Below are 15,134 nucleotides of genomic sequence, written 5' to 3' on the forward strand. Positions count from 1 at the left end.
TAGGTGTTAAAGTTTTTAAGCACTTTTTCTATGTCTATTGGGATCACTATGTGGTGTTGCTTCTTTAGTTGCTTTTTTTTTTTTTAATGTTAAACTATTCTTGAATTCCTGGGATAAGATATAATTTAGCATGACGTATTTTTCCCATAAACCATTTGATCGTATAATTTAATATATTATTTAAATGTTTGCATTTGTGTGAAATTGTCTTATAATATAATTTTTTTTTCACATACTGTTCTAATAGTGGCATTATAAAATAAATTTGGCAGCTTTCTCTTTTTTTATTTTATTTTATGGAAGTAACATAAGATAAATTGTTTCTGGAAAGTTTGGTTCAACTGAACTATAAAACCCCCTAGTATTGGTAGCTATTTTGAGGATAGGAAAGGGAGCAGGAGTGTGGTGGATAGGTTTTTGACTGGCATTTCAATTTCTTTGATGCTATCAGTTCATTTAAATTTGTTTTTAATTTTAATATATCTAAATAAATCTAGTTAAACACCTTCTTTCATGATTATTTCTTTTAGATAACAGAGGTATTGCCTTTGCTAAATTCCTGTCTGAGAATCTCATGAGCCAATAGGCCCATGCCAAGCCCCATAAAATTAAGGTTACCCCTGAGATCGGGGCCCAGATCTTCAGAGCGCTAGCTTTTCTGGGACGGCCAGCATAATAAACTTGAGTTCTCCAACTCTCTGAGTGATACTTGGTTTCTTGCCAGTCTGATTTTTCTGCAACACAATCATTAAAATTTTTAAAATTTTTCCTCATGATATCTCATTAGTTCAATGGTTACTTTAATAATTTTTTTTCATTTTTAAATTTCAGATATGTATGAAGTTATCTAGCTAAATATTGTTAGCGATTTCTATGACTGTTGCATGATTATCAAAAAACATGGTATATATGATATTTATTATTTTTCATTTATTGAGGTTTCTCTGTAGCTTAGTGCATAGTCAATTTTTGTGGTTGTCATCGGTGTGGCTAAAAAAAATATGTAGTCTGTGTTTATAGGATGTAAAATTTTCTGTTTATTAGCTCAAATACATCAATTTGTTCCCTCTTGTGTCTTTTTCAATTATTTGATTGTTGGCCAGTTCCTTTCAGGAGAAATTTATTGAAATTCCCATGACTTGTAAATTCAACTATCCTAGTCTCTGTAATTTTGTCAGTTGTATTTCTAGGTGTATATTGATTTACGGTAATAAAGTCTTCTGAAAAAAATTTTTTTTACTAATATTTAAAAGTCATCTTTATCTTTTATGATTTTTTTAAGCTTTAAATTTTATTTTGTTTTATGTTAAAGTTCTTCCCCTGGATACATTTTGGTTCATATTTCATAGGTATATCTTTACCTTCGGTTTTATTTTCAAACTTGTTCTGGCCTTTTGTTTAAAATTATTTCTTTTAAATATAATTTAAGCTTTTTTTTTTGGTAATTGCTATTATTTAAAAGCCACCTTTATCTTATTTCATTTTTTAATTTACCTAATCTTTTTGTTTTTCTTGGAATGTTCAACCTTCAGTTGGGTCTATGAAGTTTTCTCCTTATTTTTTAAAAAAGTTCAACATTTTATTGTTAGTATCTTGGAGATTTTCTGATTACCAAAATTTATTTATTTTCCTTGACATGTTCTAAAGCTTGTCAATAATTATGTCTTCCTCTCAACCAAGACAAGCTCTTGGCTGGTATCTGTCTCCTAATTTCTCTCCCAAAAATTGTCATGTTAAAATATTTTTAGTTTTACACCCATTCATATATGTTAGCCATTGATTATTTAGATAATAATGAAATTATTATATTTCCAGTCATTTATATTGCATATTGATTTTTCTTCTTTCTGAAGACCTCTGCCAAGAATGCTCTGAGTCATCATACGGTCAACTGTGTGAGGCTTAGCTTGACAATATTTCTAGTTTATGCTCACATTTAGATAATAGTTTAGATCTTTATCTTTTGTATTTTGAAATTATTACTCCACTGCTTTCTTACATCTAGTGTTACTTTGCAATATCTGATGTTTCTTTGGAATAATCTTCTATTCCTTTCCAGATTTTAGGACTGTCTGTCATTGATTTTCTTAAATGTTGCTCTGATGTATTTAGCTATTAAGGTTTTCTTATCTATCCCATTCAGCACACTTAGTTCGAATCCAGGAAATTTTAAGAAAAGATTTCTCTATATATTCCCTTTACCCACACACACACACTTAATTTATTCTTTTCTTTGGAAGCTCCTACTGACACTTCTACTTCTGCCCTTAGCTCTTGAAATTTCTCCCATTCTTTCCATCACTTAATCCACTTCAAAAACCTGTCCTCAAAGCCTGTTCCTCAACTGCACCTTCCGGCATGGTAATATGCTAATTTCTCTATACATTCTGTTAGTCGACCCATTAAATGTGTTTTTTATATCAGCAATTCCATTTTTTTACACTCAAAAATCCTTGAACATCTATTACTTTGTGCACCTGCCTTTTGTTCCTAGTGTCCTTCCTCATCTCCCTGAAGGTATTTATTTATGCTTACTTGACAATTCTGTTCTAGCTGTCAGTCAATACTGTGACCTCTGCTAGGTTGTTTAGTTTCTTGCCCTTTAAGATGCTTCTCAAATGTCATCTTACCCCTGTGAGTTCTTATTTTCCTTGGAATTTTGTTCCCCCAAACTGGTGATACGGGTCTGAGAAAAGAGAAACAATCTGAAATCCCAGTTTGTTCTCTCCCACAAGAGGGTTGTGTTTGGGGGCTGGAGTCTCAGGACAGAGGAGCCTCTGGTCTTGCAATTTAAACTCCATGAATCTCCATCCTCATTTCCTGTCCTTCCCCTCTGGTGAGCCTCTCCATGGTGAAACCCTGGGAGCTCTCCCATATACTGCTGCTCTCCATGCTGCCAACCTGAGAATTTCTTAATCCATAGAGTGTGGTTAGGGGGGTGGGGAGAGGAGCATATTTCCAGAAGCGACTATCCCTGGTGCTATTGGAGCTTTACCCTGTGCAGGCCACAGTGTCCTCCCATAAGACTGTGTCTCCAACTGGCACAGGACAGGTTCTCTTTTCCACAGAAGGAAACAGTTGGGCCGTGGCCACCCTGTGTATAGAGTAAGGGAGTGAAAGAGAAAAGGGCTCAGCAGGAGCGGCCTCTTCTCAGCTTGACCTCTGTCTTTGGCAACTGACTCTCTTCTGTGCCTGTCTAAGTTACTCTTTCTCATCCAAACTGGAATACAATTTTCTCTCTCTAAGTGTTCCTTATGGTTTTTACGTTATGTTCAGAGATTAATTAACTGACTCACTTTTGTGGCTTCTCCAAAATGGGTTCAGGAAAGAAAGCTGGCAGCTCATGAAGACTTACCGTCTTCTCAAGAACTAGAAATTCTTGTTGGCTTCAGGAGAAAATTCCTGAGATAGTATTTCTTATCACATATATTCATTTGTCTCTTTTTGAGAATAATGACAGCAACATGTCAGCATTACGGAGATCAGGAGATTTAAGTACAATTTTGACACTATCCGTTAACATCTCTGTGACTCTAGGCTTTGAACTTCTCTGAGCTTCATTTTGCTCATCTGCAATTTGAAAACATTACATTAATACACTTTTTATTCAGCGGTTTCTGTGTGTCAGGCATTGATATGAGACCAGAACTACTTCATAAGAATGCCAGAAAAGTCAAAGGTGATACCACATGAAATAACTAGGTAGTCTACAGAGTACTATGTCGAAGTGGAAAGATTGCTTTGTACTTAAGGGCTTGGGCTCTGGAGTGCGAAAGATGTGTGTCAAAAGCTTGTCTCTGCCACTTGGCCCTGTTATTTTGAGCATGTTACATAATTTCTGATCATTAGTTTCTTAAATTGTAAAGTTGAGATAATACCTACATCAAAAGATTGCTATGGATTTAATAATCTGATGAAGCACTCAGGTTGCCCAATGCCTGACATCTACTATGTGTTTAATAACCATTTGTTACTATCAGTACACATTTGCTCCTCCCTGGAATGGCCGTGTTCCAATAGCTGTAATCAATTCTGAAAAGAAATTAAAGGGACACTGACCTTAGAGAATCTGATGCTGCAGAATCTAACTGTAGTAAGTCTTTCGCTAAATACCAAATGACTATGATCACCCTTTCTTGCCAAAAGAGCATCTTGAATCCTTGAGTTCTCTGGCTCAATATCAATAACTGGGTTTTTTTTTTTTTTTTTTTTGAATGGTTGCCCAAGAAATTGGTCTCATGTAGTACCACAGTATGTTGAAAAAAAAATGCTTTCAATAGTAACAATTCAAGATTTGAGGAAAATATGCGTGGACTGGGTTAGTCAATGGAGGGTGTGGAGGAGGGCGTGGGTAGAAATGAAGAGACACAGAAATTACAGATTGGAGAGCAAGAACGTCATTCTAAGACACTAGGCCCTGACGATTTCAGTGTGGATTACGATGGAAACTGTGGGAATGTATATTCATATTCCAGAATAGCACTATTTTCTCCTGCCCCATACAGTACTAATAGCCACATGTGGTTATTTAACGCTTGAAATATGGTTACTGTGATTGAGCTGAAGTTAAATTTTATTTGATTTTAATCAATTTAAATTGAAATTGAAATAGCCACATGTAGCTAGTGGCTACTGTTCAAAGAATGTAGTGCTTAAAAGGGAACTGGCAAAAAAAAATGACGTCAGATTAAAAGTGGGTAATGAAGGAGTGAGGAAAATAGGTGTTTACAAAAACCCTTGGGGAAAGACTTAGGGAGCCAGGGAATACGGATATCCTTTGTTTCATTCTGGGTTTTTTAGATAACCATCTGTCACCACTACATTCAAAACTCAATACCTCTGTAACCTTGTCATCACCCTGCAAAGCCTGTTAACATTTCCCTTGTCATAATCATAACCCATATTTGGAACCCAGGGGAGTAGCACACCATATGGCATGGAGCTCGATAAGGAACCCCACTGATGCCAGAGCCCAGAGATTAATATTCACGACAGTAAGGGAGTGCCTACCGTACACACAGCCCACACCACCTCATGTGCTGGCATGCAATGGGCAAAAAGCTGCCTCATGAGGTGGTGATATGATCTCCTCAGACTTAGTCACAGAAAGCCAGAGCCTGTAATTTGCTAAAAAGAAATTTCAGCTCAATTTCTTGTGTGTTTGGACAAGATGTATATTTGGATACGGGAAATATTTTGTGTGTGTGTGGTTAAAAACAAATAATACAGCGCTATAGATACCAGCACTTTGCACATGCCAAGTTTAAAGAAAAGATGCACATCCTCTTTTAGAAGTAAAAGATCCGAAGATGACCTCATACTTATTTTGTGTTGTGTCTTCTCAGCCTTTTCAAGATTATCTGAAATTGTGCTGAGGTTTATTGCTCGGAGCTTCCCTGGTTCAGATAGCTTGTCAAGTACTCTCCCAGGATCATTTGATAACTCACCTGAGTACAGGACCAGGTGCCTGGGTTCCCGTTATGGCCTCCCTTCCTGAATCTATGTAGTGGGGAAATCTTCTGTAAGCAGCAGACGAGTGGTTGGTCAGAGCTATTCCCTGATGATTCTGGTTGCACCGGAGCAATCATGAAATGAGGGTTACTGAAAGATTGACGTGTGAAGGGAACATCTTTATTCCAGGTCACAAGGAGATTTCCCCAGAGAGGAGCAAAGAACAAGTCCACCCCACCCCACAGAAGGGTGCAGTGAAGATGCTGTGACCACTAAGATTCATTGCCACACGGTAACAGCTTTTAGTGGCTAGAAATTTTTTGTGGTTTCGGGGAGACATAATGTGTCTTCCATGGTGATGGTAGAAAACATTTTCCCCCATATACCGAGTGACGTTGAGATACTTACAGTATATTTTGGAACCGAATGTCAGTTTACAGGAATATGAAAGCTGCTATTGGATATATTATTTCCCTAAGCCTTAAATTACTGCAAAAATTACACACAAAAAAACCTCAAGATGGAAAATTTCTCTATTCTATTACTGAATAAAGATACTATAATTAGATCGGTGCCCTTTATTATTTATTTGTTTGTTTGTTTGTTTGTTTATTACACATTGGCGCAGTGACCAGACTTCTTTGTTATAAAAAATGTTTTGCAGAAATGAAGAATGGATAATAATTTCAGATAGGATCAATTTTTTCCTTTACTTATTTTTACAGGTGACTTATGTGCAACATGCGTAAACACAGGCAACAGGCGTGTGGGGGGAGATCCGTGCAGAGTCTTTGAGTTCTCCCTCTGCTGTAGGACACCTGGGATTTTCTCCAGTTAAAATTCAGTTGACCTGGCTCTGTATTTTCTTTCACTTGTTTATTTCTTGGTTACTTTCTTTTATAAAATTGACTAAAAGAAAACAGCAACAACAGTAGCAAACATTCACATAATGCTTATTGTGGACATGGTACTTATTCCTGGTGCTTCATAGAAATTAAATTATTTAATCTTCACAACTCAATTAGCCCATCACTTTTAATAATTCCATTTTAGAGATAAAGAAAGTGAGGCACAGTTTTCAGGAAGTCTAGAGCTAAAGTTTTTGTTTTTAACTGCTCCACTGTGTTGGTCCTAGTAGATGTATATCAGTACTCGTTTTTAAATAATTAGCTAGTCATTATTTTAACATAGAGTTTTAATCCGGCTTGTGACTGCAGACCTGTCTGAATCCGAGAGACTTGTTTCCTGGCCAAATAAGCTATGCAAAGTACTATCTACCCCGGAGAACTCACCTGGATTCATGGTCTTGTTCTCAGTTCCGCTGAGTGATTTTTTGTTGTTGGCATAGATAGTGAGTCTATTTCTCTAAACAAATTCATATTAACCAGCCGCGAGAAGGTGAAATCGAGTACCAGATGATTAGATTGTCAAGTTCTCTGCTTCGCACCTTCTCCAAGGGGACGCCAAAGTCTAACCCAAAGTGTGCTCAGTGGGCATCTGTAGTATAGTGCAATAGCTGCTATAACACAAATGCATTCAAGTTATTCGTTTACTCAATAACCCTTTGTTAGAAACCTGTTATTTCCTTTTAGCCCAGTTGGGCAGGTAATTAATTGATTTATTAATTTTGCATAAAGTGCAAACTGCCATTCCTGATACACTGTTATAAGAACTGTCAGGCACTGAGCATCTCAAAGCAGAATTACATTATTAAAAAAATAAATAACTACTTGAACAATGGTAAATTATAATGATAATTGACTACTGTTCTTTTGTGGTAACACAACTAATATCTTAAAGGGCAACCAACAACACAATTGAAAACTAACGGTGACCTTTAGGCGTGGGCTTCTACTCCATAAAGCACACTTCATAAAACCCAGGTTTTAGATCTGTGAAGCTGAACAGATGCACGCAAGATTTACTTTTCAGCATTTTTTTTCTTGGCTTGAAAAAAGCTCCCACTCTTCTACAAGATCCTTCTTGGCCGTGTTATCTACTGTGAGCGCTTGCTCATGTGATTCTTTTCATACTCGCTTTGCAAATATGGATTTGTGACATCATTAACTCTTGCACTGATGGTCTCACTTTTCCATACGTGAGCTCTCACTGCTGAAGGAGTTAGGTGCTTTTTTAGGAGAGATCCTGCTGACCTCAGCTGTCATGTCCCAGCACTAGGACATGCAATATGAGGGTGGGCACCCACTGAGTCTGCTCAATGAAAGTGCCTCTCATTCCCAGGCCATGGGGAGGACTAGGGGTGCAGGAGGGGCTGGCCATCACTGAGGTTTGACGTGCAGCCTTCAGTAATCTGCTTCAGGAAAAAAATTTTGTTCTTTCTTTTCAAAGGGTAGTTTTTGACACACCATTCAGTTTACTTTTGGATTGCCATGAAAATACAATTTTTAATGAAAATCTACTTTTGGCTACAAGACCTGCCTGTCCTTTTAAGTCCCAAAGCCCTCATCCTCAACTTGCTTCTCTTATGTGTGTTGGTTTCCACCAAGAAGACTGGCACTTCTACATGGCTCTGTTTCCTGACAGAAATAAAACAAAACAAAACTACTATGATTGCCCCCAGCTGTTGGAAAAGGGAAGGGTATAATATTGTTTTTGTTTCTTAGGTTGGCATTCTTTCTTTCTTTTCTTTCTTCCTTCCTTTCTTTCTCCCCTTCCTCCCTCTCGCTTCCTCCCTTCCTCCCTCCCTTCTTTCCTTCCTTCCTTCCTTCCTTCCTTCCTTCCTTCCTTCCTTCCTTCCTTCCTTCCTTCCTTCCTTCCTTCCTTCCTTCCTTTTTTCCTGCCTACTTTCCTTTCTCTTTCTTTCTTCTCTAGAAATAGAACCTAAAATAGAGGTTAGATTAATGTTTCCTTGACTATTAAGAAGAGAAAGGGCTCATCAAGGATCCAGGACCCCTTAGATGCTGGTTCAAAATTCTCCTGAAGAGAGACAGGAAGGAGAGCGAAATAAAAAAAGGGATCTTACAAAATGTTTGACTTTGAAAAGAAGAGTGAGAGCAGACAAGCATGCTTATGGGAGTAAGAGGTGTGTGTGTGTGTGTGTGTGTGTGTGTGTGTGTGTGTGTGTGTGTTTGTGTGTGTGTGTGTGTGTGCGCGCGCGCATGTGTGTTGGGAGTTTGGGAGAAGGAGGCTGAGAACCAGGGAAATGAAGTGACATAAATCAGGCTTGTACTGAGTTTCCTGCTTTTTATTGGTTTGTTCCCTGTGGCGCTTTCACTAAAACTGCTTCCTCTTTTTCTATATTCATTTTGTTCCCAGTCCAAAAGGTCTTGGATGATGTTGGAGAGATGCCAAACATCTGGGTTTTGTGAGAGAGATAGAGAGAGAGAGAGAGAGAGAGAGAGAGAGAGAGAGAGAGAGAGAGAGATGGATCTATGGTTAAGTAATCTAATCTTCACTCGTCCTTTGGGGTGCTCTGCATCATAAAGACCTGATGACTTTTTACTTGCCGGACATCTGTTAAGCACTATACGAATCACGTTCGATGCCTCATTTGTTTAATTAAGGATTGACAGTCTCATAATAACTAGAGTTATCACAATTATACCACTACAAATATGTAATACTTTAAAATGTTTTATATAATTTCTATCTGTATCAATACTAGAGCTTCCATTTTTAGAATGTTACTCTGTTCGCAGCCCTGAGATAAATGCTTTACATATATATCAGCTCATTAAATCCTCACAATAATTTCGATAGGTAATTTATGTTATCGAGAAAGCTGAGGTTCATGAAGCTACATGACTTGCTTAACATTGCCTAGCTAGAAAATAGTATAACTAATATTTAAATTTAGGTCTTTCTAATTTAAGAATCTTAGACATTGTTTTATATTTTAGTTGACCATTGCAAATATTAATACAAATAATGAAACTATCAAATGAAGCAGTGATATCCCCTACTCTGTTCATTTGAGGCTATTTAATTAAAATATATTTTTTAAGTTTTTGCACTTTATTTCTCTACTTATGTTTGCTCCTTAGTTGTTAACAAAAAGGAGTTGGGAGCTGTTTTTTTTTAATGAGTAAATTTTAAAATATTCAGTAAATTTGATGCTCCATACTTGCTATAAACAATTAATTTAGACAACAAGGAGGAATTAAATGAAAAGTCATTGACCATAATTATGAAAATGATATTTGGACCAATCACATTCTTTCTTTCTAAATTCTAGAAGATTGAGCATAATTACTATCAATTACTTAATATTTTTATCCATAACTTTTTTAGTTATGTATTTCTACATATGAAACTCCTCCAAAATCTAATAGTTTAATGCAACAGACACTTTTTTATTTTTCGCAGGTTTTATGGCTTAAGAATTCAGGAATAGCTCAGCTGAATGGTTCTGTTTTGTGTGACATTGACTGGGGTCACTTAGTGGTTTTCAGCTAATAGTCGTGATGGACTAGAGCAGTGCTGTCCAATTACATATATGCATATAGCTTTACATTTTCTAATAGCTACATTTAAAAAGTGGCTATTAGAAATTCAATTTAATAACTTATTTTATTTAACCCAGCATATCTAAAATATGTTTGTTCCATGCCCTTGAGTCGGCCCTGACTCCTGGTGATTCTATGAATGAGTGATGTCTACAACATCCTGTCTTCAACAGCCTTGCTCGGGTCCTGTAGACTCAGGCCTATGGCTTCTTTTATGGAGTTGATCCATCTCACCTAAGGTTTTCCTCTTTTCATCATTTAAGTAAATAATTAATATTAAAATTTTAATAAGATTTTTCATGTATTGTTTGAAATCCAATATGTATTTTACTCTTACAGCATATCTCAGTTTAGACTTGACATTTTAAGAACTCAATAGCCACATACACTGGTGGCTTCTATATCGGATAGCACAGGTTACTAGAGACTTGGTGATATCGTCACTCCCATGCTTACCACCCTGCTGGAGTTGGCTGAGGGCTGGGCTCGGCTGAGCCTCTCTTCTTTCCCAAGGATTCTCAGGATTTTCCCCACGTGGTTTGTCTTGCAGGAAGTCAGCTTTCTTACACGGTAGCTCAAATTCCCAAGAGATTGAAGTGGTAGCTGCCAGTCTTTTTAAAAGACAAGTCCTGATCTGGCATAACATCATTTCCTCTGCACTAGGTACAACACGGTTCAACCCAGACTCAAGGGGGTGGAAAACTGTCCCACATCTCAATGGAAGGATTGTCAAAGAATTGATAGCTATCTTTAATATGCTAAAAAAAAAATATTAGTTTATCTTAAAGAATGATACAGTAAAGTTGTATGTTTAAAAAATTTACATACATTTGTAGGATATTGAAATATAATGCATAATGAAAATGAAGCAATAGTTACACATATTTTATAGACCCTAGAGAATTGTATTAATATATGAATTTATCATAGATGTTTAGAATCATATAGATACTTATAGAAATGAGAATTTATCATGTAGTTTATTTCATATTAGGTTCTTAATTAATAACACACAATATCAACATTGTTCCTACAGGGAAATAACTTTTTTCTTGTTCCATTATATTTTTTAATGCTTCCCCTATACTATGATGAAAGCAAGAGATTATTTTAATTTTAAAATCTTAACAAAAGCATTATAAATTGTTATTTTATTTCTTTTGGACTTTTATTTTGTAATTACCATGGAGGTTCTGTTCATGACTCTAAACCTTGTTTGGATGAATATTTAACAAACTGGAGTTTGTTATTTGTTTTTGAAGAACCTGCTTCAAATATGAAAGGGGAGAATGCAGCAATTACAAAACACAGAAACTTAGAGACTTGTTTTCCCTTTTTTAAAAATTGACAGACATTTGGATAGGTCAGATGAAACCTCATTTATATTGAAATCAATAATATATGAGTGCTACCCACACACACACACAAATGAAATTTAAGTACAGAGAATAAAGAATCCAAGGAACTGCTGTCTTAGGGTAGTAATATATTGCAATTCTAAAATACATTAGTCTGTCACTAAACTAGAGAATGGCAATTGAGCCAGACTAATTTAGCATTGCTACCAAAAGTCCTAGACTATCCTCTAGAAGGAGGCAGCCTGCATGACGAGTTAGGTTTCACCTAAACTCATTGTTTTTGACCATGATGGGTCTCTGCTTTTGGACTTGTCTACACTCTACTGAGTGGGACTGAGATTAGGTAGTTTTTCAGTTGTAGTAGCTATCCGTAATGGATCAGTCAAGAAATAGACCATTATGTGGATTGGAATTGACTCCCTCCCTGCAGCAGCTAGGATGAATTTACTGGGTCCATCAATCCTCAAATTTCATGATGTGCCTGAAAATACATGGTAATTGATAGTGTAATCACTAAGGCTAAAAAGAAGAAATTATGTTTTTGTTTAAAATCTTCACTGGATTATGAAGAAGATGCCAATATATAAGTCTGCACATAAACCAGACAGTTTATTCTATATGATTCGGTCATTTAAGTTCTCCTACATGGAACTGCAAAGGTTTATGTACTAGAATTTGATGAAGGACTGTAGAGAGTGGAATGATTAATAAATTTGCTATTGATTTGTCAGGCGCTTTAGAAATTTACTATCTCAAAAGTTTGAACTGAAATAGAACTCTTATCCATGGTGCACACTGAATATCTGAGGCATCAGATTAAAACTAATATTGTAAATTTGGACCCAAGAAATAGATAAGGTGGATTAATCACATTAAAATTCATTTAGTTTTCATTCACTCAACTTATTTATTTGCTGTCTTACCTTAAATTTTACACTTATTGCCAAAGAACATTCAATAGAAGGAAAGCGATCTAATATTTGTTTTTAAAAAATTTCAAAATCCGTTTATAAAATTATTAACTATGTGCCAAGTACTATGTAAGGCAATTCACCTTTACATTTCTATTTACTGCTCACGGCAAATCTGGAAGGTGAATGTTATTATTACTTCCATTTCACAGATGATGAAACCAAGGTTTACGGTAATTAAGTCACTTGGCCACTATCCCAAAACTAGAGTGGCAGATAAGAGATGTGAAGACAGATCTGCCAATTTCTCGAGCTTTAGCTCTTAATCACTGTGGAACTGTAGCAGTGACAGTAGTACCAGCAGCAGCAATAGTAGCAGTGCTCATCACTGACACTCAGAGCGTACCTACCACATCCCAGTGTCTGACCTTCATCCCAGGGAGCAGGTGCAGAGCCTCCCTGGACTGGACCACCCAGACTGTGGTGCTAGACTCCCACAGCAGCACTCAGTGGCCAGCAGCTCCCCCCAATACCTAGTGAGTTCTGAGGTTCTACATGTCCCAGTGCAAACTCCCCCCAAAGTGGAGATTCCCAGCGAGTCCCAACAGTGAGACACCAGAGCACCTTCTCTGTCATCAGTGTGCCATAGCTCTGCTCTCCACACCAGGGTTTGGTTCCAGCAGGGTGGCAGTCTGGAGGCAATCTGCCATGAGGCTCTGTCTCAGCCCTGGAGCCCCAGTTACCTTCCTACCTGCTGTTCCTGAGCTCTTTAGCATTCTCTTTGGCTCACAACAGCCAGCTCTCCTTAACTTCAACTCTCTGTTAATTGTTTTTATATTAAATTTTATGTTTGTAAACACTGTGTAGTTTCTGCCTCCTGACTGGACCTTGACTAATATAACATCTTATTTTATAAAATCTTCATATAAACAAAGGTAATCATTAGCCCCTCTTTTTTTTTTTTATTTGTTTGTTTGTTTTCTTTCTTTCTTTTTTTTTTTTTTTTTACAAGTGAAGCAACAGAGGCACGGTAAATATACCTGTTCAAATCTTCTGGTTTCGATAGTTGAGACTGGCTCTCTCCTTTGTCCCCCTTGTGTTTCAAGGGTCTGAAATTCCGAGTTTCATTCTTAGCCAGGACTCTGGTTGACTTATGAAGTCTGGACAACTTTACAACTATTCAAACTCCAGTCGGCATCCCCTTATGGACTGAATTTTGTTTACCCCAAATTCATACATTTAAGCCTGCATCTGGAGAATAAAACTTTTAGGAAAGTAATTAAGGGTGGGGAAGTTTATAAGGGTGGGCCCCTAATCCGATTTCACTAATGTCCTTATAGAAAGAGGAAGAGACAGACACATGGGAAAGGCTATGTGAGGACACAATGAGAAAGTCGGAGTCTAAAAGCTAAGGTGAGAAATCTCACAAGAAACCAATTCTACCAACACCTTGACCTTGGAGTTCCAGTCTCCAGAAATGTGAGAAAATGAATTTCTATTGTTTAAGCCATTCAGTCCGTGGTACTTTGTTATGGTAGCCTGAGCAGGCTAACACACATCCCGAAGCTGGAGAATTCCAACTCTATACCTTTATCTTCAGTTGTCTACCACACATCTCCACTTGGTTTTCAAATTTTAACCTTATTCCCAAAATAGTTCTTTTTATAAATTCTCTATGATAATTCATAGCCATTTTAGTTATGGACTCGCTTGAGCCACAAAGCTCAGAATCTCTCATTTCCTGAGTGTCTCTCAGGTCTTTTAGTCATGACAAATCTAACTACAAGATAATGAAATTCATTTTTGTATTTTTCTTGTAAATCGGCAGGAGGCAAGATGATCTCAATGTCTCTGATTTCTCCCTTTCCGGTCCATCCCTCATCACTTCACACATTAAATCCTGGTCTGATTATGTCAGTTTAAAAACCTGAAACAGCTCCTTGCTCACGGTAGCCTTTCTCAAGTTATATTTCACAGAATATATCCCCAGAGTTATTCCTGTAAAAAGAATTTTGTGGTTTGACTCACAATGCCCAGTTGTGTAGTGAAGGCTCATAAAAGATGTGCAGAAAAGTATTGTATTTAATTTTATTTAGTCCAGCATTTTTCAAACTTCAGGAACAATCTCCCGCCACCCAACCCCATTCCATTTTTTCTTTTTTATAAATATTTGTAAATGTTAATATATAAAATAAAAATATTTTAGCCTGCTGGAAGACTGTGATTTTGTCCTGTTTTGAATACTGCTGATGCCCCACCTACTTCTCCTTGAATCTTTATTTTTCTCTGAGAGACGCACTCAGGCTACTGGAGTCCCTAGATCACCTCCATCCCCTGGGGTGGCCTAAGCCTGGGCCTACAGGATGCTAGAGAAGCTGGAAGATCCAGCCCTTTCCTGAGGTTTAGATGTCCTTAAAGAGTTATTTACATCACAGAGCAAGATGTGGTGAGTACAGATGATAGAGCACATTACATTTTAAAATATAGATGGGAGAGATAAGGGTGAGAATGCAGTAACAGAGGAGAGATGAGAAGTAGTGTTAACACTCAACTAGGATAGAGCTCCTGAAATTGCCACCAAGAGAACTTTGCCTGAAGCCATATTCTTCTTTCCCTCGTCTGTCTTGCTTCCCTCACTCCTACAACAATTTCTCTCGGATACTTTCATAAACCACTTGCATACAGATCCTTGTTTCTGGGTGTGCTTCTGGAGAACCTGACATGAGATGGTCCCCCAAGATTCTTTTGAAGTATCTCTTATTGGGTAGCAGTTATGTAGTTGGAAAGATCAGTTAGTCCATCCTTTCTACCATAGCTATTGGCTCAGGAGAAAGAAAATGTAAGCCAATCAATGAACAGCATTGCCTGGCATAATCCAGAACTGGAATTAGTTCCAGAATAGACATATGATCCAATCAGACCAATGACACGTGAAGATGGGTTTGCTG

Source organism: Rousettus aegyptiacus, unplaced genomic scaffold (genome assembly GCF_014176215.1).
Source record: "Rousettus aegyptiacus isolate mRouAeg1 unplaced genomic scaffold, mRouAeg1.p scaffold_m13_p_15, whole genome shotgun sequence".
Classification (NCBI taxonomy): domain Eukaryota; kingdom Metazoa; phylum Chordata; class Mammalia; order Chiroptera; family Pteropodidae; genus Rousettus; species Rousettus aegyptiacus.